At 42.9% G+C, this 22,600-nt stretch overlaps 2 long non-coding RNA genes and 1 other non-coding gene across 10 annotated transcripts; 1 reads left to right on the forward strand and 2 right to left on the reverse strand.

The window, feature by feature from the left end:
• The first annotated feature begins 949 nt into the window (after window positions 1–949).
• LOC112841872 (uncharacterized) lies at window positions 950–1,963 on the forward strand. Its single transcript, XR_003213293.1, has 2 exons — window positions 950–1,457; window positions 1,561–1,963. It is a non-coding gene; the product is annotated as an uncharacterized LOC112841872 (long non-coding RNA).
• A 12,575-nt stretch (window positions 1,964–14,538) lies between these two features.
• Window positions 14,539–20,086, reverse strand: LOC106096498 (uncharacterized). Of its 8 annotated transcripts, XR_002056960.2 has the most exons (5): window positions 19,349–20,055; window positions 16,446–16,563; window positions 15,940–16,001; window positions 15,333–15,694; window positions 14,539–14,598 (listed from the first exon to the last, which is right to left on the reverse strand). It is a non-coding gene; the product is annotated as an uncharacterized LOC106096498 (long non-coding RNA). The 8 variants fall into 8 exon arrangements; XR_003213144.1 differs by having other exon boundaries at window positions 15,940–16,596; window positions 19,349–20,086; XR_003213142.1 differs by having other exon boundaries at window positions 15,940–16,596; window positions 19,011–20,086.
• Window positions 15,782–15,893, reverse strand: LOC112841898 (small nucleolar RNA SNORD89). Its single transcript, XR_003213368.1, has one exon. It is a non-coding gene; the product is annotated as a small nucleolar RNA SNORD89 (small nucleolar RNA).
• Window positions 20,087–22,600: the final 2,514 nt, after the last annotated feature.

Raw genomic sequence — 22,600 nt, forward strand, 5'->3', positions numbered from 1 at the left:
GGGTGTGTCCTCAGTCCCCTCTTATACTCACTTTTCACCCACGACTGTTCACCAATCCACACCAGTAACACCATTATGAAATTTGCTGATGACACCACCGTCATAGGACTGATCGACAACAACGATGATTCAGCCTACAGAGAGGAGGTTCAGCATCTGAAGCAATGGTGTGACGACAACAACCTGCATCTGAACACAGCCAAGACCAAGGAGATGGTAATCGACTTCAGAAGAACAAAGCAATCTGAGCACTCTACCCTCTACATTGATGGGGAGGAGGTAGAAAGGGTAGAAAGCTTTAAGTTCCTCGGAGTCCACATCTCGGCCGACCTTACCTGGTCCACAAACATCTCCCACCAGGTAGGGAAAGCACAACAAAGGCTGTACTTCCTCAGGAAACTACGTCAGGTCCAATTACCCCAAAGACTGCTAGTAAACTTCTACCGCTCCACCATTGAGAGCCTTCTGACTTACTGCTGCACACTCTGGTTCAACTGCTGCACCGCGGAGGACAAGAGGAAACTGCAGCGGGTGGTGAGGGCAGCAGAGCGGGCAATCGGCACTTCACTAACCCCCCTCAGAGACATCTATACTGGCAGACTTCAGCAGAAAGCCAGCATCACCATCAAAGACCCCTCACACCCTGGACACTCACTTTTTTCCCGCCTTCCCTCTGGTAAACACTACAGGTCCATCAGGTCCAAGACAAACAGACTCAACAGAAGCTTTTACCCACAGGCTGTCAAACATGCCCTACCTCCACCCTGATTGGAGGATAACTGCACCGCCGACACTCATGGACATTACACCTTATTTATAAATCGTATTTCTGTTTATACTTCAATGCAACCAACACCCCTACCTCTTTAAACTGTATTTATTATAACATTATTTAGTATAGTTCCAACAGCACCCCCCCACACACACACACTCAATGTGCAATTGTCACACAGTGGAAAATTGTGTTTTCATATTTTGTTTTGAATCAGACTGTGTATTGCTACATAGTGATTTTATTTGCATGTTTTATTGCTATAGTGCTCTTGCATGATTGTTTATTGATATTTTTATTGCATGATTTTATCCCCATATTTATACTGTTTCGTGTCGCTGTATAGTATTCTTTTTTTATTCCACTGTGGATTGGACAGATAATCGCGTGCACCTGTGAGGTGGAGGCGTGCCCCCGAGGTGGCCTATTGGCCGCCAAACTGACTTAAGGGAGATAGTGAGCGCAAAGACAGGAGAAGAGACACACGGAAAGCGAAGAGCAGGAAACCGAACGTGTGCAGACGAGCGCATGTATAGAAGGACCGGCCTGCCTGTGCGGTGTCACGAGACTTCCGGCGATCGGCCAGCATAACCCGGCGATTCAGTTCTGACGGACAGAATAGCAACAGTGGGAGGCGACGCGTGAAATCCACAGTAGGGCAGAGGGGACGCCTCTGCCTGCATCCGTGAGTATCGCTTTCCCACTGTTGGGCGCTAGGCGTGGTTTTGCCGGGGAAGGGTAACAGTGGCTGTGCCGACTACGTTGCTGGCCCGTGTTTGTTGTTTTAGGGCCGGGCTACGAGGGAAGCCGTGTGCGGGTGCGGAGAGTGGCTGGACTGCACGGTCACGCGCCGCCAGGTGGGGATAGGAGCCTCCTCCCTGGCCTTCTGCTGGCGAGATTTTCCCATCCCGGAAGAGGAGCTCCCCTTCTGTCTCTTTCAGCTAAGGAACATTTGCCCGAGTGTGTGTGGTTGGACACTGGGAATAGAGGACTCTGGGGGGGACGTTTTATCGTATAAAAAGGACATTCATTTAGCTTTGATTTTTTTAATTGTATTTTAATCTCTGCCGGCAGGGCTTTTTAGCGGGTTGGGAACATTTATTTTTATTGTATAGTGGGGATTTTAACTTCTACTTGTGATTCTGGCTGTTCTTCTAAAAAAATAAATGGTGTGTTTAAAGCCGGCCCAGTGTCCGTACTCCGAGCGCTGATTCACTCTCTCCCCTTATGCTTGTATGTATATAGACGTGGTGGCGAAGATTTAGGTCACCAGTTTAGCGGCTACACAATATCACTGATCACACTGCACCTCTCAATGCACCTGCTAGTTAGATGGCATGTATGTGTATGTATATAGATGTAAGCATGTATGTGGAAATATGTGTGTGTGTATGTACGGATGCATATATGTATATATACATATATGTTTGTATGTGCATGTATGTTTGCAGGTGTATGTATAACTTATATATATGTTTTTTGTGTAAATGTAAATTTGTCTGTTATTGTGTAAATACATACGCTATTGTGTACTCCACACACACGGAGAGATGCCAAACTGCCTTTCACTGTTCTTGTAACAGTGACAATAAAAAGCTATTCTATTCTAAAGTGTGTTGTGCAAGCGTGGTTCTACGATGTGAGTGCAGCCCTCCCAGGATGTTGTAATTATCTTGTCTCGCCAGGTGGCTTCCTTCACTGAGTAGAGTCTGTTCTTCTCAAGGCTGCTTGTTCCCTTTATCAAGGTCGTGCACATACTCATATTCGTGGGTTACATACGGAGCAAACAAAAGCATTCTAGCTTTTTACATGGCAACCTACAACACATACATTAAACCTAACAAGATGTATTTTATTTCAGAGTAGCTTGGCTTCTGTTGTGTACTTTGCCCATTTAATGTTTAGTACCATTGTCAGGATGCACCAGCATCATCAGCTACCGCTCTTTATTCAAAGTCAACAAAAGCATGTCTAATTAGAACAAATACTCTGTTTCCAAATTCAAATTTTATTTGTCACACACATAATCATACACAGTACATGTGGTGAAATGCTTATTGCTGTGCAATGCCCATCCATTAAACAACACTACAGAAATTTACAAGATTTACAAAATTACACATTTTAAATGTAGAAAGTTACAGAAAAATTAGAGAGAAAAAAAGGCTCCAACAGATGTAAACAATAAATTAAGAATTTAACCTAAGAAGTAAAGACTAAGCTAAGAGTTAATGGTAAATTATAAAGATGATAGATAGGATGTGCAAATAAACAATTTGGCTATCCCAGAAATCTCTTATCTTAAATGAAAGCAAAACAGAAATTATTATTTTCCATAGCCACATTCCCCTGGGCCAGCTAACTGATACACTGGCGTCTTTCGCCAGCCACCTTTTTCATTCTGCCAGAAACCTTGGAGTGCTCCTGGATAGCTCTTTTAAATTAAACAAGTAAGTATCCACTGTGGTAAAAACCAGCTTTTATCAATTAGGCAAATTTCCAAAGCTAAGCCCTATTTACCACTAAAGAACTCGAAAAATGTATGCATGCCTTCATCACGTCCAGATTGGACTATTCCAACTCTCCCTCCTTCAGTGCCTGCAATTAGTCCAAAATGCGGCAGCACGCCTGTTAACCGGCACTAGAAGGCATGAGCACATCACCCCTGTCCTTGCCAACTTACACCGTCAAATATCGCAGTGATTAAAAAATCCTTCTGCTCACTTTTAAAATTCTAAATAACCTGGCCCCTAGCTACCTAACTGATCTACTTGATCTGTACAACCCAAAAAGAGCACTAAGATCCTAATCAAATTAAATTCATGTTATATTGTTTAAACACTTTGGCACATTAAAAGTCAGTCTTGTTACATGAACTAGTAAAATTTGTTTGTTTCATCAATGTTAATCTTGTTGAATGGACAAACGTAACTTATGTCTGTAGTACTCACACCTATCATGTTTCAGTTAGTGTTTGTATTACTTATGTAAACATTACTTTTAATTCAATTAATGAAACACACATAAATGATAACTTGCAAAACCATATATTTTATTTTGCTCTGACATTCTTAAACCAGTTTGCAGGATCCCAGTTCAGCCCAGCTTTCTCCCCTTCAACCATCTCATACTAAAGTTATTAGCTTATCATGGGCTCAATAACTTCCTTCATACCACCCAAGAATGTGAATCAGTCAGAATTGCAACCACACTTTTTTTAGGAATGGCTCAAAGCTAAGAGATCAAGCTGAGCTGACTAGCTGAGTAAATAACAGGTACATTTAGAATCTTTCATTAACAGCAATGCATGTAGGAGACCACAGCTGGGGGAAACTTCGTGTACCTCTGGTACAAAAAAGGCGACCATGTAATTACCAGGATTCAGATTTCCTTGAACAATGAGATGTCAACGGGTCTGTCCAGTGCAGGGTTCAAAAAGATCGACAAAAACCTCAACGAAGGAGCATGTGGAGGCCCTGTCTACCTGTTGTACTACAAAGGTACGATGTTCCCATCAAGAAACTCGATGTCCCTGTACAAGCAGCAGATGAACACTACAAGTATAAACTGGGCTGGGAGAGACTGGCCTGTGACCTGAACCGCGGCGCTGGAGAAAACTGGATCTATCTGTGGTTGAAGAGAGCGAACCCCACCTACATCTGTGACATCAAGGCCACTGCTAAATTTGAGGAAGATGACGACAATGTCAATGATGGCTACATCTGGGTGCATGAAGACACCAACAGGGGAGCAGGAGGGCCCTACATCTTCATCTGGTACTGTCAGACCACAGACCCCAAAGACGCCATCAGTGAGCTGGAAATCTCCTCCAGTGACATCGAGCAAAAGAGCCTTCAAGACCAAGGCTATGAAATCGTGAACCAGGATCTGAACGAGGGCACCAAAGGAAAGGAAGTGTTCCCGTGGTACAAGAAAGACAGCGGCAGCACCCCCATCAAGGCCGTCGCCGTGCTCGCTGACCCAGCAGCAAATCAGGTGTATGAGAATGATGGGCTCAAAGTGAACCCAGAAAACCTCAACACAGGCAACCCCAGAGCTGCTCCCGTGTACCTGTGCTATCATAAGTGAAAGCAGTCATGGTAAAGGAAGTGAGCACGCTCACTGAGCAGAAACCCAGAGGTTTGATGATGTTTTTATTCTTTAATGATGTGAAAATCACTGTGATCTCAGAGGTTTATCTCCACCAGCGATCATTGATCCTCCAACCAATCTGTTTAATTAGCTCTGAATCACTTTATTCTGATGATTGTCTCTGTTTCAATAAAGTCTGTTTAGCATCTGAAATCTCCCTGTGTCGTGTGTCAAAGCTTCATCTGTTGCTTGTTAGCAGAGTAAGGTGAGCTCAGCAGGATCAATACATGACTTCATTTAGCAGAAACCCGAGTTCACACTGAACCTCACAGTAATCACAGCAGTAGATATGTCCTCTTTGGACTGAGGTTCATAGTGACCACAGTACATATGAGGAGGCCCTTCATATGTACTGTGTAGAAAAATGCTCAGCAGTATCTGAGCCGAAGGCACGACGGCATCGCACAGGTGGAACCCGTTTAACAGCAGGACTATGAGGAACAACTTGGTCAGAAAATAAAGCATCCTCGACATGTAAGTTACAGACAGATAACCCTTATGATAACACGAGGACAATGTGTGACCACGTTCTTGAGTGGCACCCTTAACAAGCTGAATGAGATAAAAGGAGTTCACTAAGTCCCAGGTGCTTCTCTGGGTAACAGAGGTGGATATTAAAATCACTGAGCAGCAGGATCTGGTCGTATCGTGATGCACAGTCAGTGAGGAAGTTCGAACACTCAGATAAAAAATCCTTATTATATCTAAGAGGCCGGTAAACTACTTGTCAGGAGTTTTCCTGTATTGCAACTCAGGTCAGAATAAAAACGCTCAGACAGGTTTAACGTGTACACGGGTGAGACTCAGGGAGACTCGCACCCTGCAGTAAAAAAAAACAGCCTTTATTCAGAGAGCACATACAGGAAGAGAGAAAATAGAACTGCAGGCTTCCTGTGGAGCACAGAGTGTAACTTCCCCATTTAGGAGTCTGCACAGAGTGTGACTTCCCCATTTAAGCTGAATACTGAAAGAGCAAACACATTTAGATAATGAAATGTACTCTTAAGCATAACATAATAAAAATCCCAAAATCCTGAAAAATCTCTTAACAATCCCTCCTGTTGTACATATGTATATGTACAGTTCATAGCTTATTGTATCAGTCTATGGCCACTTGTAAACATTTTTAGCCAAGACATCACAAAATAGTGGGTTTTGTGAGTGTGTTATATCCAAGTGTCTACCTCATCATCATCTTCTTCATTCTGTGACAGGGTGATGCAAGCATGAATTGGAACCCCATATGGAATCATGCTGCTTGAGGTCTGGGGTGCTTCGTCTTTTCCTTGTTGTTGACGTTGATGTTGACGTGGCGTCCATGGTTATCTTGAAAGTGTGGTCAGATATGAAAATGGGAGCGCACTGACCTGTCCAATTCCCAGGAAGGATAAAATAGGCCCGTTAGCCAGGCCATCCCTCGCACCCAGAAGGTGCCATTTGAGATGTTGCTGCTCTTCACGGGCCCTCCAGGAGCATGTCTCTGTACTGCTTTGCAGTTGGTGGTGTTTCCCGTTGGCGTGGATCCGTTCTCTTGGTGGTAGCATAGGCTGTGGCTCAAATTCCCATTGTTCTCAAGAAAGACTGGGAATGATTTAGCCTTACGTCTGTGCTTCACTTTCAGGTCAACCCAGAACCATTCGTCACATGTGCCATTTCTTAGTTCTATCTGGAGAGGTTCCTCATGGTTGACCACGATTCCCTGGAATTGATACCCAAGGCTGGCGTAGCTTGCGGCACACTTTGCCCGAATTATGTCCATTGCCTTCGCATACAAGGTGGCGTACTGTGTCGTTGGGGGCATATAGGAGCAAACATAGCAGTCTTTTCTGGGTGTGCTGTCATGTATATATCGATACCATGCGTTATTCATCCATGGATGAATGTGGTCTTGTGTCATGTCACGAAGATGTGAGTTGTCATGTGTCCATCTTGTCTGCAGGTGGTGTTGTTCATCTTCTTTCTTTCGGGTGAGTGTTAATAAACTCACCAGGAGTGCAACATTAGCCACTAGGAGGACGAGTGTCTTCATGATGACCAGACACACCTGTGACCTCTGATGAGTAGACTACCGGCAAGAAGAAGAAGGCGGGGTGTACCCGATCAGCCCTCCCTCCACCAATAGATCACCAGGAGTTAGGGGTGCCGGCGTCTAAACGTTTAGGTTGTCACTCACTTTTTTGCAGTGGCTTTGATGGATCCAGGACGGTCTTTCTGCTATTTTGCAGGCAGTTGGTGTGGTGAGTAGCACTTGATAAGGACCTTCCCACCTTGGTGAACTCCAATTTTTCCTTTGGAGTACCTTGATCAGGATCCAATCACCTGGTGTCAACCTGCAAGACACTGGGGAGATATCACCTGGCAGTTGGTTGTTTAGAACAATCTCTTTTTACCAGGCCTATGCACTCAGGCCATGGTCTCCCTGTTTCTTCCATGCATTTTCTCAGTCTCTGTTTTATTGTGCCGTTAGTTCTTCTGGCACTTTGTGGGTGGTAAGCACAGTGGTGTTTGATGCTGAATCCTAGTGCTTCAGAGACCTTACTGATTACTTCATTAACAAAATGTGTCCCATTGTCTGATCTTATCAGAGTGGGGAATATGTTGGAATGAAATGGTTGCACAACCATTTTGCTACTGAGATGGCGTCTGCTTTTTTTACTGGATATATTTCTGGCCATTTTGAGAACACGTCTATGATTTTGCCTTCTTTTGTTTATGACATGGCGGACATCTCTAAACAATCATGAGTTCAGCCTTCAATTTCAACCCAATTATACCCTGTATCCTCGCACTCGCACTTCCCCAATTAATCCATGCTTTTGACGCTGTACTCAAGGTTCCAGGTTGAGAGAAATCCACCTGTACTGACACACTGAAGCATACAATTAATATCATTATCATTACTTTTCCTAAAACATTCATTCGCTTCATCTTCTTAGAGTTTAACTCGTCTGTTTCTCTCTGTGAGCTGTCTTGACACACCACAGGCACACATATTTCCTGTTTCTGCAGACTAATCGAACTCTTTTGTTTATCTTTGTATTCATAGTCTATAAACCCTCTTTAATTCTACTAAATCTTGATCCAAAACCAATACACCTTTATGTCACGCTCACACTTCTAAATAGAGCCCTTTCAGACATCAGGAATCATCACACACACTGCCTTTTCTCTCAAACTTCCACTTGTTCACTCACTCTACTATGAACCTTTGTAGTGTTATTATTACTTATTTTTTATCATTTTTGTGCAGATCACACCCAACCCTCAAAACCTACTACTCACAGCATTCACACAGTCAAAATCACTCAAAATATGCTTCCATACGAGTATTTCAGACATGCTTTTCAAGATATATAGAGGTCACTCACTGTACATCCACAGTAATGAATTCTAACTCTATTTATACAATTGTAGTGAGCAAAACCAGCATGCGCGTCACCGCTCCTCATTAGCTTGGTAGTGTCCACATATTTATTTAATTCAGCTTCTCAATCTTGTAGCTTTAGCTGTTGTATACAGGGTTTGGCTCATTAGTTGTTAGTATAGGTTTGCTCTTCATCTTAACAAAGTCCCATCTAAGATGACAGGTTTACAAGCAGGTCAAGTGTCTCTATGCACCTGATTAGTGTAGTTATTTCCTTATTTTCTTCATCTCATATATCATTGTACTGAGTTCGAGCAAACCTTAAGCTTGAATCAGACTACTTTCAACAATCTTCCACCTCACATCATAACTGACTGAGGTGCCTCTTCTTATTAATAGTATGTCATTATTAATGTTATCATTGTATTGTTTTTCCTTTTTTATAACAGCAAGAGTATATTACAATACACTACTTTACTACTAATATACAATAGTATATTAGTTTATATTTTATTATGTATCCATCACGGGTCTGTGTGAATCTGCAGCTTCACACCTTCCCAAGCTGGAGACATTTTCCTTGGCTGAACAATGACACAGCCTTAATATACCTTATGCAATTCTCTTTTTTATTTGATATATTTTCGTGTGAATTATCTGGTTTCATGCATTCTGTTCATTCTAGGCACGGTCGTCATGCCAACTATGTTTCATTGTTAATACCAGTTTACAGTTGTTAACCTTCCTATTATCTCCTATTATCATGCTTATCACTAGATAAGCTCTGCTTTAATTTAAGTTAACCTTAATTTAACCTTTTGTTTATTCCACTTCATTCCTCTTTCCATGCTTTAAAATATTACAACTCTTGTGTACTCTTTGTTTTCTTTTTAGCTTCCTTTTCAGTATTTATTTCTGCTTGGAGGGTTTCTTATAATTTAGTCAATGCATTTTCCCTCCCACGTGGGACATTTAGGTTTTCTTTGGATTTCTCCATCTATATGCACTAATTTGTCCGGCGCCTGGACATTTTTCTCTAACCACTGCTCGTCAGCAGTGAGTTTTGAAGCTTCGTTACCCATTTTAATCCTTTACAACTACACAACTGCGGCACCTTCTCTGGCACGAGAATCGAGAGAGGTAGTTGACACGGCCTTCTACTTTCAAGCTATTCTTGAAAGCGGTGTCAGCTTTACGTGATGAAACAATAAACCTCGTCCGTAAAACGTAGTACGCGTTGAAAAGGTATTGTTGTTGTTTTATTTTTGTTGGTGGAATAAGTTGATTTTACAGCACAATAAGGAGGCTGAACTATTCCACTATTTTGTTTGCTGTTGGCCACCCAAGTACTGGTGAAAAGAGAGAAACAGGTCCAACCCCTTTTTCAGGCGAGCGTTTACTTCTAGAAACCCTCCTAAAAATGCTTCTAGCCCTTTTCCAGGCGAGCCTTTACTTTTAGGAATGCTACCAGCCCCTCTGGGCGAGCCTAAACGTTTTACGTGAGGTGTCTGAGTGTTAATATTCACCTGGTTGCTGATTCACTGCCCGTCTCTCAGGTCTACCTCATCGACCCCCACCGTCGTGGACCACTTTTAAGAACGCTGGCCAGAACCCGAATTCACGCTTCTGGTCTTTATCCTGTACCTGGACAGGAGCTGTCGACAGACTTCAGCGCGGGCTTCTCACGACGGCAGGACTCGATGAGGTTTTCCTGTGGGGTCACACAAAAGTGCTGTGTCCCATCCGGCTCGAAGGACCAAGAAATGTCAGGAGTTTTCCTGTATTGCAACTCAGGTCAGAATAAAAACGCTCAGACAGGTTTACGTGTACACGGGTGAGACTCAGGGAGACTCGCGCCCTGCAGTAAAAAAAAACAGCCTTTATTCAGAGAGCACATACAGGAAGAGAGAAAATAGAACTGCAGGCTTCCTGAGGAGCACAGAGTGTAACTTCCCCATTTAAGCTGAATACTGAAAGAGCAAACACATTTAGATAATGAAATGTACTTTTAAGCATAACATAATAAAAATCCCAAAATCCTGAAAAATCTCTTAACACTACTGCACACAGCAGCGAAGGGGAGTTCACAGAAACAGAGCAGAAAGCTGATGCAGCGTGTCGATGAGGATAGCTGCTTAAAGTTGAAGTGGGTTTTAAAAACAACAGCTAACCCGCCGCTGCGACAAGAAGCCCTCAGAGCGCTAAAATAAGCACAGCCAGCTGGCAGTAGTTCAGAAAAGGCGCTTAACTCAACGGGTGCTTCTCTTCAGCAGGAACAGGGAAGCTGGTCAGAGTTGATGGGAAGATGGATGGAGCCAAATACAGGGCAATCTTGGAAGAAAACCTCTTGGAGTCTGCAAAAGACTTGAGACTGGGGCGGAGGTTCACCTTCCAGCAGGACAACGACCCTAAACATAAAGCCAGGGAAACAATGGAATGGTTTAAAACAAAACATATCCATGTGTTAGAATGGCCCAGTCAAAGTCCAGATCTAAATCCAATCCAGAATCTGTGGCAAGATCTGAAAACTGCTGTTCACAAACGCTGTCCATCTAATCTGACTGAGCTGGAGCTGTTTTGCAAAGAAGAATGGGCAAGGATTTCAGTCTGTAGATGTGCAAAGCTGGTAGAGACATACCCTAAAAGACTGGCAGCTGTAACTGCAGCAAAAGGTGGTTCTACAAAGTATTGACTCAGGGGGCTGAATAATTACGCACACCCCACTTTGCAGTTATTTATTTGTAAAAAATGTTTGGAATCATGTATGATTTTCGTTCCACTTCTCACGTGTACACCACTTTGTATTGGTCTTTGACCTGGAATTCCAATAACATTGATTCATGTTTGTGGCTGTAATGTGACAAAATGTGGGAAAGTTCAAGGGGGCCGAATACTTTTGCAAGCCACTGTATATGAGATATAGATAATTATTTTCCCCGCTCGCCCCTGCAGGCGGTTTATCCTTCAAGCTCGGGTCCTCTACCAGAGGCCTGGGAGCTTGAGGGTCCTGCGCAGTATCTTAGCTGTTCCCAGGACTGCGCTCTTCTGGACAGAGATCTCCGATGTTGTTCCCGGGATCTGCTGGAGCCACTCGCCTAGCTTGGGAGTCGATGCACCTAGTGCTCCGATTACCACGGGGACCACCGTTACCTTCACCCTCCACATCCTCTCGAGCTCTTCTCTGAGCCCTTGGTATTTCTCCAGCTTCTCGTGTTCCTTCTTCCTGATGTTGCTGTCATTCGGAACCGCTAGATCGATCACTACAGCCGTCTTCTTCTGTTTGTCTACCACCACTATGTCCGGTTGGTTAGCCACCACCATTTTGTCCGTCTGTATCTGGAAGTCCCACAGGATCTTACCTTGGTCATTCTCCACCAGCCTTGGGGGCGTCTCCCATTTGAGCCATAACCATTTAATATGGAGGGCCAGGAGTCCCAAAATGAATTAATTAAATACATCATTAAATAATCTTTTAAATGTGTCATGAATTTAAATTGTAAATCAGTAATTTATTCAATGTTCAGTTCATTTTTATTTCAAACATATATATTCACCAACAGTCCATAATATCATTCCATTCAGTTGTTTGAAAAGGAGTAGGCAGAAGTATATACTTATTTAGCCCCCCTGAGGTTTACGTCTTAATCATTTCCTCGCCATTCTATCTAAATGTGAACAACAAGTGTATTAAATTAATTGAATTGTAATTTAATCGTATATATATTCAATAAATTATTTCCAGTTTTAATCAATGACACTGAACCATTAAGTGATAAATTTAATTCCTTTTGGCACTCCTGACTCTCCATAACGAGAAGCAGGAAGCATGAAATTCAAATTTTCTTTAAACTGGAGTTTTTTTTATTTCCATGAATAAATAAATATACTGAACATTAATTTGCAGAGTTTTGATCAGTGTGATACTTGCTGCATTTGGCTGTTTAAAAATATTTTTAGCTTAAAAACAAATTGTCCCAAACTGGCTTAAATGACACAGCAGGGGGAGAGTCTGGATCAGAGCGATCCTGTCCACTTATTAGCTTTGTCCGAATTCAGGGGAAGGATGCTCCGAAGGACGTATTTGGAGGCAATGACATCACAGCGAAGTGACGAAGGCTGTCCGAATTCGAAAAGTCCTTCAAATGTGGCGACAAATGCGTCCTACTTTTCCCCAAATTCTAAGGATGGGTCCGATGGGTCCGATGTATCCTTCGCGTCCTACCATATCCCAGGATTCATTGCGGGCCATACAGGAGATTTTTTTTCTGATAGCGGTGGTGGTGGAAGCAGGAGATGAAAACACTTTCAAATGTAAGTATATGAAAATCTGGTTGTACAAAAGTTAAATTGTTATAGCGGTTGTGTTGATAAGCTATGGGCATCTGCATAGATATGTTTCTTTTCAATTTAAATAACCGTAAACTAGGTTGCATGGTGGCTCCCGCGGTTTGTCACGTATTGCCGCTTACATACAGCTAATTTTGATTTTTCCGAATTAATCTTTATGGTGATATGTTGTAGGGAACAAAGACCAAACGGCTCAATTTATTAAGATAAGGAGAAAACTATGACCTCTTCACTGGGGTGAAGAATTGGGTCACTGTGGCGTGGATGTACAAGAATAAATCAATTTACACCTCATATTCATGAGTGCGGTCCTATTAGCCCTCATGCTGTACAGCAGCGGTCCCCAACCTTTTTTGCGCCACAGACCGGTTTATGTCAGACACGGAGCCTTTAAGGTATCGCGGATAAATACAACCACATAAAATGATCCGACCAAGACAAAAACTGTGGTATTTTGTAAATACAATAATAAACGCGAATTAACTGTGTCATTGTGTAACTTGATTAGAAGCATCCTCCTGAAAATGCGCCAATATTGACAGTAACATCCTCCTCTCTGCCCCTTAATGCACCCCGGTCGCTATGGTAACGTGTAAATATTTCTTTCAAAATAAGACGCACAACTACAACATGGGAAAAGACCCAGGGAAACGGAGTTAATGATAAAAACCCTGAAAACCATAAATTTCACACCGGAGCCTTAACTCTGTGGCCCGGTACCAAACGACTCACGGACCGCTGCTGTACAGAACCTGTGATGTCCAGACGGTGTTCCTCTGGTGTTCTGCTGTGAAAACCTTTGGGTTTAGGGATTAACATAGTTGCCATGGTGTCCTTCCTTCTTTTATTTGTTGTGTGAGATCAGGGGAAAGTTACCCCCTTGCAGGCCAGAAAGAAATGGGATAAGTTAAAGAAAAATACAAAGTATCTATGTGTGTTATCAAGAAGATACTTCTTAAAAACACAAGTTAATAAATGTGTAATTACTAAGATATGTTGTGTTTTTATTTGCCTGCTGTCATTTTTGATTTCCTCTGCCTTTAGGATTGCAAGTATCCAGGCTCAGGAGAGGGGGTCAGTGGGAAGCCCACTGCTGCTACTTGGCCCTGGTTTGCCCTCATGGATGAGGTGATAGGACAGATGCCTTCCATTAAGCCTCCTGTCCTAATTTCCTCTCTCCCTGAGGACACTCCAGGGCCAAGCACAGCAGTGGGTGACCAAAACGACAGCGATGACGAAGCAGCTCAGCCACCTACGACAGGGAGAAAGAGGAAAAGAGATGATGAGCTGCTAGACCTCATCAGAGAGGACATGAGGCAGCAAAGAGAGGCTGAGGAGAGGAAAGCAGGGAGAGGACGGACAGACTGTTTTCACTTCTAGAAAGATTAGTTCCCAAATGAGTTATGTATTGAGAAATTTATTTATTTGAATACATTTGTTACATTGTTATATGTGTTGCATTAGTTTAAAGGTTTTATGTTATTAATAAATTGATTCAAACAAACAGTAATTGTCACTGAACTCAATTTGATTTACAGGCATTTGTAACATGTATGAACATAACGCTAACTTTGAACAGTATTGCATGGATATTTATTTGATAGCAATAAAGTTAATAACAATAACAATTAAACAAGAATATTTCAAATACACAGTATGTAAAGATGGAAAAACAATATTTTCAGTTGTTCACACAGGATTAACCTGAGTGACCTGTTCCTGGACCGTTTCTTGAACAACTGTAATAGATTACAGGAAGTCTCTGGCAGTGTTGCTGAATCTGCCCGAGCAAGATCAGACATGGATGAGCTGCTGCAACTGAGACCTGCGGTTTGTCTTTTCTGGTGGGCGAGTGGAGAATCACACAGGGTGGTCTGCAAAGAGCTTCAGGATGCTTCCTCCCACTGTCCACTGCATCCTCCAGCCACAGGGTTTGCAGGGCTCACTCGTGGCTGCCACACCACTAAGATGTTTACAGAAATATGCAAGCAGGAGATGGTGGATGCTATATTATTAGTATAATACTTGTAACTCTGTAGCAGACAACAGTTTGATAAAGTGCTATGTAAAAAAAAAACAACAACAAAAGATTAGAGTCTATACGTTTCAAAGACGTTTATATATTTTATATGATACAGTACATGTGTGAGAATGACTGATGTTGTGCCAAAAACTGATTTCCATTTTTTGCCCTAAACTGATTGCTCGTATTTAACCTGCTATAAATAACTTGTTGGTCTATAATACGTGAAACATGTGTCCCTCATTAGTGATATCAAGTCACTTTGATCCACCAGCAACATTCCTGTAACAAGGTAGAAGCTGCAATCAGTTTTTGGCAGTGACTTTTATATATCCAGTTCACAAAAAAATCTTGTTGACATTAAAAAAAAAAAATTTTTTTAAGAGTAATCTGGCCAAGAGGACAGCAGACAGCGCAACACATATATCAATTGTACCTACATTATAACCAGAGTTATAAAGATACTTGAAAAACATAACCCCTTTGTAAACAGTGTTCATCGAAGTCTATTTATCAACATACATAAAGATATTACACATATTACACACGGAAACATTGGAAATCAGTTTTGGCAGGCGAACACTTTTTTGGCATAACACCAGCGATATTTCAATTATCCGTATAATTAGCTAAGTAATTCCTAAATGCGTGTAGATTAAAGGAAATTATTTTACCTGGATATGATTGTCTCTGATGAGCCTAAGGTACAAAACATGCGGGCGACGACGATAAGGTTTTTCTGGCTCCTTGAGAATTAAAAATGTAAAAAAAAAAAGAAAAAAAAAAAAAAAAAAAAAAAAAAAAGGGGGGGCTGTCTACAGCCGCTCACTTCCTGACTACCCGTCCTTCGGAGCATCCTTCCCCTGAATTCGGACACAGCTAATAAGTGGACAGGATCGCTCTAATCCAGCTGGATCACATGATCCAAAGCTGGGCTCACAGACCGCAGAGAGGCGTGGTCAGGACGACTCCTCTTTCCTGCGGCACAGCCACAGACCATCCTGACACCGCGCTCACACAGGACGCCGCCAGGAAACTGCAGAAGACGAAAAACAAGAAAATCAGGAAGTTTGCTGAACATGGGAATAAAACCTGCTCAGTCAGCTGTTGGGTCACGTGACGTTCTGGGATCAGAGGAACGCTTCGGTCGGTCTTTGTCACGGCACCCTGCTCTGAGAACACACTGCCTGGTGGGGGCGCTACAATTCGGCCTTTTGTTCACATCATCTCCCAGAAGACCTGCCCACCCTGTGACATCACCACACACACATCAAAGCTCACCTTTGTGGCTGAGGCGCCCCGATGACATCACAGCTCAGGATCCAATCAGAGAGCAGAGCCACCTGCAGGAACACAAACTGATGATTAGATTCTGGCCGTGGACGCTGTGGAAGTCGTGGACGCCACGTGCTGCCTGGATCAGAATACGCTTCAGTCCGGTTTTGTCACGGCCCTCCCCTCTGTGAACAGACTGCTGTGGGAGGGGCTTCAGTCGGCCTTTTATTACATCACTTCCAGGCAGAGCGTCAGGTGACGGTGGGGGTTTAGTATTTTTGGGTGAACTGGCCCTTTAAAGAAGTCAGATTTCAGACGAATCAAAAACATTGGTTCATTGATTATTGACAATCATATTTATTAGTTTCACGTAAACACTGAGGACGGGCACACTCTCCGGCTCCTGCATCGTTTCCTGCTCTCAGGTGAATGGAGGTGGACCCTTTACAGCAGCAGGGTCATGTGACACACCTCAGTCTGAGCACGTCCCAGAATCCCAGCCACCCGCTCACCTGTGCTGATGTCACAGCGGCTCTCGGTCTGTTTTCCCAGCATGCATCATTCACAGACACAGAACTTCAGCTGTAATGACTTCAGGTAAAACCACCTGCTGCCCCCTGCTGGCTGGAGCTTCCATTACAGTTTGCAGAGAGCAAAGAAAAACTGAAATTAAACATTTGGAGTCTCAAAGACATGAAAACATGAATAAAGCCCCACCCCCTCGCACAGTTATTACACTTTATTTTCTTACTAGTCTTCATTTTATTTTGAATTTCAGCTTCAGCAAGTTTCCAGAGTGGCTTTTCATTAGTTTCAGTCTTTTTTCCAATATAATTGTATTTATGATAAACGCCAGAGGCAAGATTTATGAAACGCAGCAAAGATATTCGAACACAATAAACACATCCATAAAGGAATTTTATCAAATTAACAAATAAAAAACAAAGATATTTCCTCAATAAATGTAGTTTAGCTGATTCCACAACATGGTTTCAGTTTTTAGGGAGCTACAGTGTTGGTGTTTGTGACGGCGAAGCCTGAGACGCTGAGGCAGAACTGCACCTGACAGCAGCTCCACAGCGACACCTGCTGGACACCTTTGCTACTGTCACATCTGGATTACAGACCCACAGGGTTAGTTTTAGATCTGTGACCATCAATAATTCTGATCAGCAGGTGTTTTGGAGACTGATGAAGGCTGAGCCTCAGTGAAGTGGGTCTCTTTCTCTCAGGCTGATCTCTTTTAGGAAACTCGCCTCTCCGTCAGCCTCCACTCAAGCTGTCTGTCTCCCAGGGCCGGACGGGTAATCTGGCATACCGGGCAGATTACCCGCTGTGAGCCGGTGTTCCAGATCAACTGGCGTTTAGATCAACTGGCGTTGGTCGAACAGATGTGTGGCAGTCTTGCGTTTCAGGAGCTGGTACCGACAACCAGCAAAAAAAAAAAAAAAAAAAAAAGCCCAAATGTGTCATCTGTGACGCTCCGTCAGTCTTGATGCTGTTGAACAACAAAATGTTTAAGAATGTCGCGAGTTTACCTGGTGATATCCTCACGTGCGACGCGATCGCGAAAACAGCAAACAATTAACCCCACGCCGGTGTTGCTCACAGGACAGGAAGAGTAAACGATCGGGAGACTCTTGTCGTCGTTATCGTTCCCCTCACACGTTTTATTTCTCCGGTTTCAGCGTTTTTGCAACTAAAGCGTGCAGTTTACTTTGTGTGCACTAACATGGACTCGAGTCAACCAGCGCCACCTCTGGCCAAGTGCCACAGCCTACAGCCAGATCAACCTGTGACACACATCTGCACCACGTTTGAATTCGTTTCATGCACAACACATTTGTACCTTTCAATTGTGTCTGTTTGTGCGTCATGCAAATAAACCTTTGAAAAGAATGAAATGATATCATATATTTATTGTGGCCTACATTTGTACAAAATTCCAAATTATATACACAAAGTCATAGAAATCACCACTCCAATATATCCAAGATTGAATGAGATTGTCAGAGTCATTGTCTGACTGTTTATTACTAATCACCTGCTGTACATTCACAGTAACTGCCATCTCCTTACAAATGTTCATTAGATTAACCACACTTATACAGACTGTAACTACCAACTCTCCAGCCATGTTGATGGATTGCCTATATTGGCTGGAAATATTCATTTTCAGAGAAAAGACACAGACAGAAGATGCTTACAGGATGTGATGTGACAACACCAATGAACTATTGATGTGTCATATTTGTCCAAGGCGTATTTCATTGTTATGGAAAAAGAGAATATTAAAATCATGATGACCAATTGGAGTGTTGATTTCTATGACTTTGTGTATATAATTTGGAATTTTGTACAAATGTAGGCCACAATAAATATATGATATCATTTCATTCTTTTCAAAGGTTTATTTGCATGACGCACAAACAGACACAATTGAAAGGTACAAATGTGCATGAAACGAATTCAAACGTGGTGCAGATGTGTGTCACAAGTTGATCTGGCTGTAGGCTGTGGCACTTGGCCAGAGGTGGCGCTGGTTGACTCGAGTCCATGTTAGTGCACACAAAGTAAACTGCACGCTTTAGTTGTGAAGCAAAAACGCTGAAACCGGAGAAATAAAACGTGCGAGGGGAACGATAACGACGACAAGAGTCTCCCGATCGTTTACCCTTGCTGTCCTGTGAACAACACCGGCGTGGGGTTAATTGTTTGCTGTTTTCGCGATCGCGTCGCGCGTGAGGATATCACCAGGTAAACTCGTGTCATTTTTAAACATTTTGTTGTTCAACAGCATCAAGACTGACGGAGTGTGTTTGAGGTAACCTCACAAGTGTCACAGATGACACATTTGGCGGTTTTTTTGCTGGTTTGTCGGTAGCAGCTCCTGAAACGCAAGACTGCCACACATCTGTTCGACCAACGCCAGTTGATCTGGAACAGCGGCACAGCCCGTCGGTTCATTTCCATTACTGACGCTGGACTAAAGAACAGATCAGGGCGACGGACAAACAACCCTGGACTGTGACAGAGAAAAAGAAACTAAAACACACGAGTGTGTCAAATACACCCACTTGTTAGCAGCACCAGACAGCAGTGTGGGACGGAGTGACTGTGGACCACAGGTGGAGGAGGGAGTGAACTGCTCCTGTGAGCCACTGCTGACCGGAGCGGAGCCGCACAGCAGCTGTTCTATATCCACGCACGGTCACTGAGGCGTAAACACGACACTTACACAACGACACTAAATGACCGGAAGGATTATTTATGATGTAGCGCCGAGTCTGTGAATGACGTCACGCATGTCCTGACTTACATCATTTAAATCGACTGCAGAATATTCACCAACACGAGCAGAGAAATAGAACACACATAAACACCGGAAGTGGGTCCTGGGAACCCTACGGCTCACCTGGTCGACCACGTCCCGTCCTGTTCCCGGTCTACGTCTCAGACGCACGTGAAGCTCGGATCATGACTGATTATTGAAGACTGATCCGATAAGAAGCCTCGAGTCCGCTCCGCCGACCAATCAGCGGCCACCACCCCGGCTGCTCGAAATATATTGGTGGATGGAAAACAACGACATGGTGCGTTGCCGCCACCGGCTGGTGTGGAGTGTGAACTGCAGCCCTCAGACAAGCTAAACATAAGGCCATGAACATATGCACAAATTCTGGAGCCTATCCCGGCTGTGCAAGGGCGAGAGGCGAGGTCCACTGAAGGCGTACGCCATGCACCAACTCCAACACGTCCTCACACATACTGCGATGATGATAAGTTGGACTCTGCAGGTTTGATGTGAAGCCAGTGAGCCACATGACCTCGGGGTCAGTGTGTCTGCCAAACAAAGATTTACATTTTAAATGAAGGTGTTCCACCTAAATGAGTTAAAACTACAAATTTGACCCTTTTGAATTATTTTTCTTTACTTCATAAGTCCAGAAAACTTTCAGGGCTGAAAAACTGCAAACACTTTTACACCCACTGCAAAACTCACAATGTTGCTGATGCAGTGAGCATCAGTATGAGGACACATATCACAGTTTGATGTCTTTGACTTAGAGGAAAAATGCATTGTGGGTAAATTTTCAAGGTGGAGCCTGTGGGACAGGTGTGCATTAACCTGATACCACCCATATGGAAAAGAAATAGAAAAAACTTATAAAAGACTTGCATAAGATGTGGCCTACTTCATATAGTGAATCATATAAGGCTTATATGATTTACTCATGAAAGTGGCCACTTTCTCATTACTTTCATATATTGTTTTAGTAAGTATCCTAAACATACAAGTTTCATTTATATAATTTTTCAAGGGATCTTATATCTGTTTTCACTCTTGTATGCTTTTCATACAAGTTTCACACAAGACAGATACAAACTTTATAAGATTTATATATATCTTTTCCATATGGGCAGGATGGTCTCCTGGCTGGGACTTTCAGTCTTATGTGGAAACAGCCTGTGATTTGGTGCACTGGTGTATAAATGTTGCGTTTCTTGTGGTGGTTAGCTGTGGCAGGAAGTCAGCATGAGTTCTGTGGAAACTGGCGAGTGGGTCAGGGTACCCAGTAATACGTTCACTTTTTCCTAAGAATCCTTCGAGTCACAGGATCAGTGTCGGGTATATAAAGGCTGCGTTTCTCTGAGGTCAGCAGCTCTCAGCCAATCAGACACCGTCTGCATGGTACGACTCCTCCCTCAGCACGCGGGATCTATACCCATCTTAGTTTAGTACTTTTCAGTGTTTTTAGGATCTGACTGAAGCTTTAAACCTTTGTTTTTATTTCAGTCCCATCCTACTCACAGCACTTTGATCTGTATTTTAATGGGATTATAGACCCTGGCTCCATTCACATGAACAGCTCTGACTCTTATTATTACAGCTTATTGGGGTTCTGTCAGTTTTTCCTGTTTGAAGTTCACATTTCCGTCATGATTTCGCTCTAAAACTCTGTCTGCTCACAAATCTTTCAACTCAGTTTGATGCAGAAACCCAGAAAGTCCCACATCAGTAATGTGTCTCCGTCTCAGGCCGAGGACAAACGGAACCAAGGACCCCGGGGTCCACCCAGTCCAGGCTCGCAGTGTGCTAGTCCACCCAGAAGCTGTGAGGAAGAGTATAAAAAGGCTGTGCCAGTGAGAACTGTCATGGTTTTCATGGTAACAGAGGTGAGGGCGCTCACTCTGAGCATGCTCACTGAGTAGAAACCACAGGCTCAAAGATCCTGATTTTCTTCAATCCCTGTGATCTCAGAGGTTTGACTCCAGCAGCGATTATCAATCCTATCATCACTCCAATCAATCAATCTGTTTGATTGGCTCTGTTTCAATAAAGTCAAAGCCTTTCATGTGTCAAAGCTTCAACCCTCGACACCACATCAGGCGCAAATCGAGACCTCGGATCAGGCGAAAAGCAGGAAGTGAAGCCGTCCTTTAACACCGGCACACCATTTCCACCCACTGAAATTTTTAAATTCATATAACTCTGTTATAATTCAAACAAAAAATTTTCACGACTTTTCCTGAAATGCATTTTTTCATCAAACAGGGAATTTTGAGTTGTGTGTGATCAAAAGAAAAAGATTAAGACCGCCTAAAACTGCCCAACATGTCATTTTGACTCCTTAGAAATGGATGTAAAACTATTGCCTAGCAACACTTATCATTTACACGCATGTTGATATGAAGGCGGCTGTACCATGAGCTAAAGCGAGCAGACATTCATCCTTTTAAGTACCTTAAATAAATGAAGTAAACGTCATTTAAAACCAGTCCTGACTCACAGAGCTCCAGTTCATCTAACATTTTCTTCCATTTCACTTTTACTCATCATTTCTAGTATTTTCCATATTGAGTACCTGCTACACCCCAGACTCTGTTTGGCTGCAGTTCACACTCCACACCAGCAGGTGGCAGTAACACAATTTTTATTATTATTGAACATTATTATTTAATTATTATTAAATAATTAAAGGTCTCTCTGTTGGTACATATTAGTTGGTCTGCCTGGTTACAGCAGGATGGGTATGTTAGCTTAAACGAGTCAACAGTCCCGAACGATCAGAGTCCTCGAAGCGACGCCAGCTCAGTTTAGGCTTTCTGTGTATTTCTCATGGCTTCATCGGTTGTTCTGTTTTCTGTGGCTCATATTGTCCATCCATTCTCTTCCTCTCATCCAGGTCAGGGTCACGGGGGGTGGGGCTAAAACTTTCCCAGGTGCCTGTGGCAGTGGCGTGTCTAGAAAATTTTTGTTGGGGGGGCCAGGTAGGGGCACAGATTTGGAGAAGGGTGGCAGATGTAATTGGCAGATAATGTTAAAAAAAAATCTACCAACCGTTAACCATCATTCAATAACCCTGTAAACCTAATAACTGAATTTGCTTTTGACTCTTATTAGAATGAGGTTTTAACCACTACGGTGCAAAGTTTTTAGATACTGCGTTAATGAAGTACAAGAGATACAATCAGTGCTTTGTCAGTGTTTAGTCAGCATTCAAGGACAGCAATATTTGCATAGTATTTTTACTGACATATAGTGCACATATGTTTTGGGCAAAAACATTTTTGAATATTAAAATACGAACATTTTTAACATACAATTAGCAAATTAGTCAATGCAAAACTTTATCTGCCTATTAAAAACAGAAGATAATCTTCT

Source organism: Oreochromis niloticus, linkage group LG12 (genome assembly GCF_001858045.2).
Source record: "Oreochromis niloticus isolate F11D_XX linkage group LG12, O_niloticus_UMD_NMBU, whole genome shotgun sequence".
NCBI lineage: Eukaryota > Metazoa > Chordata > Actinopteri > Cichliformes > Cichlidae > Oreochromis > Oreochromis niloticus.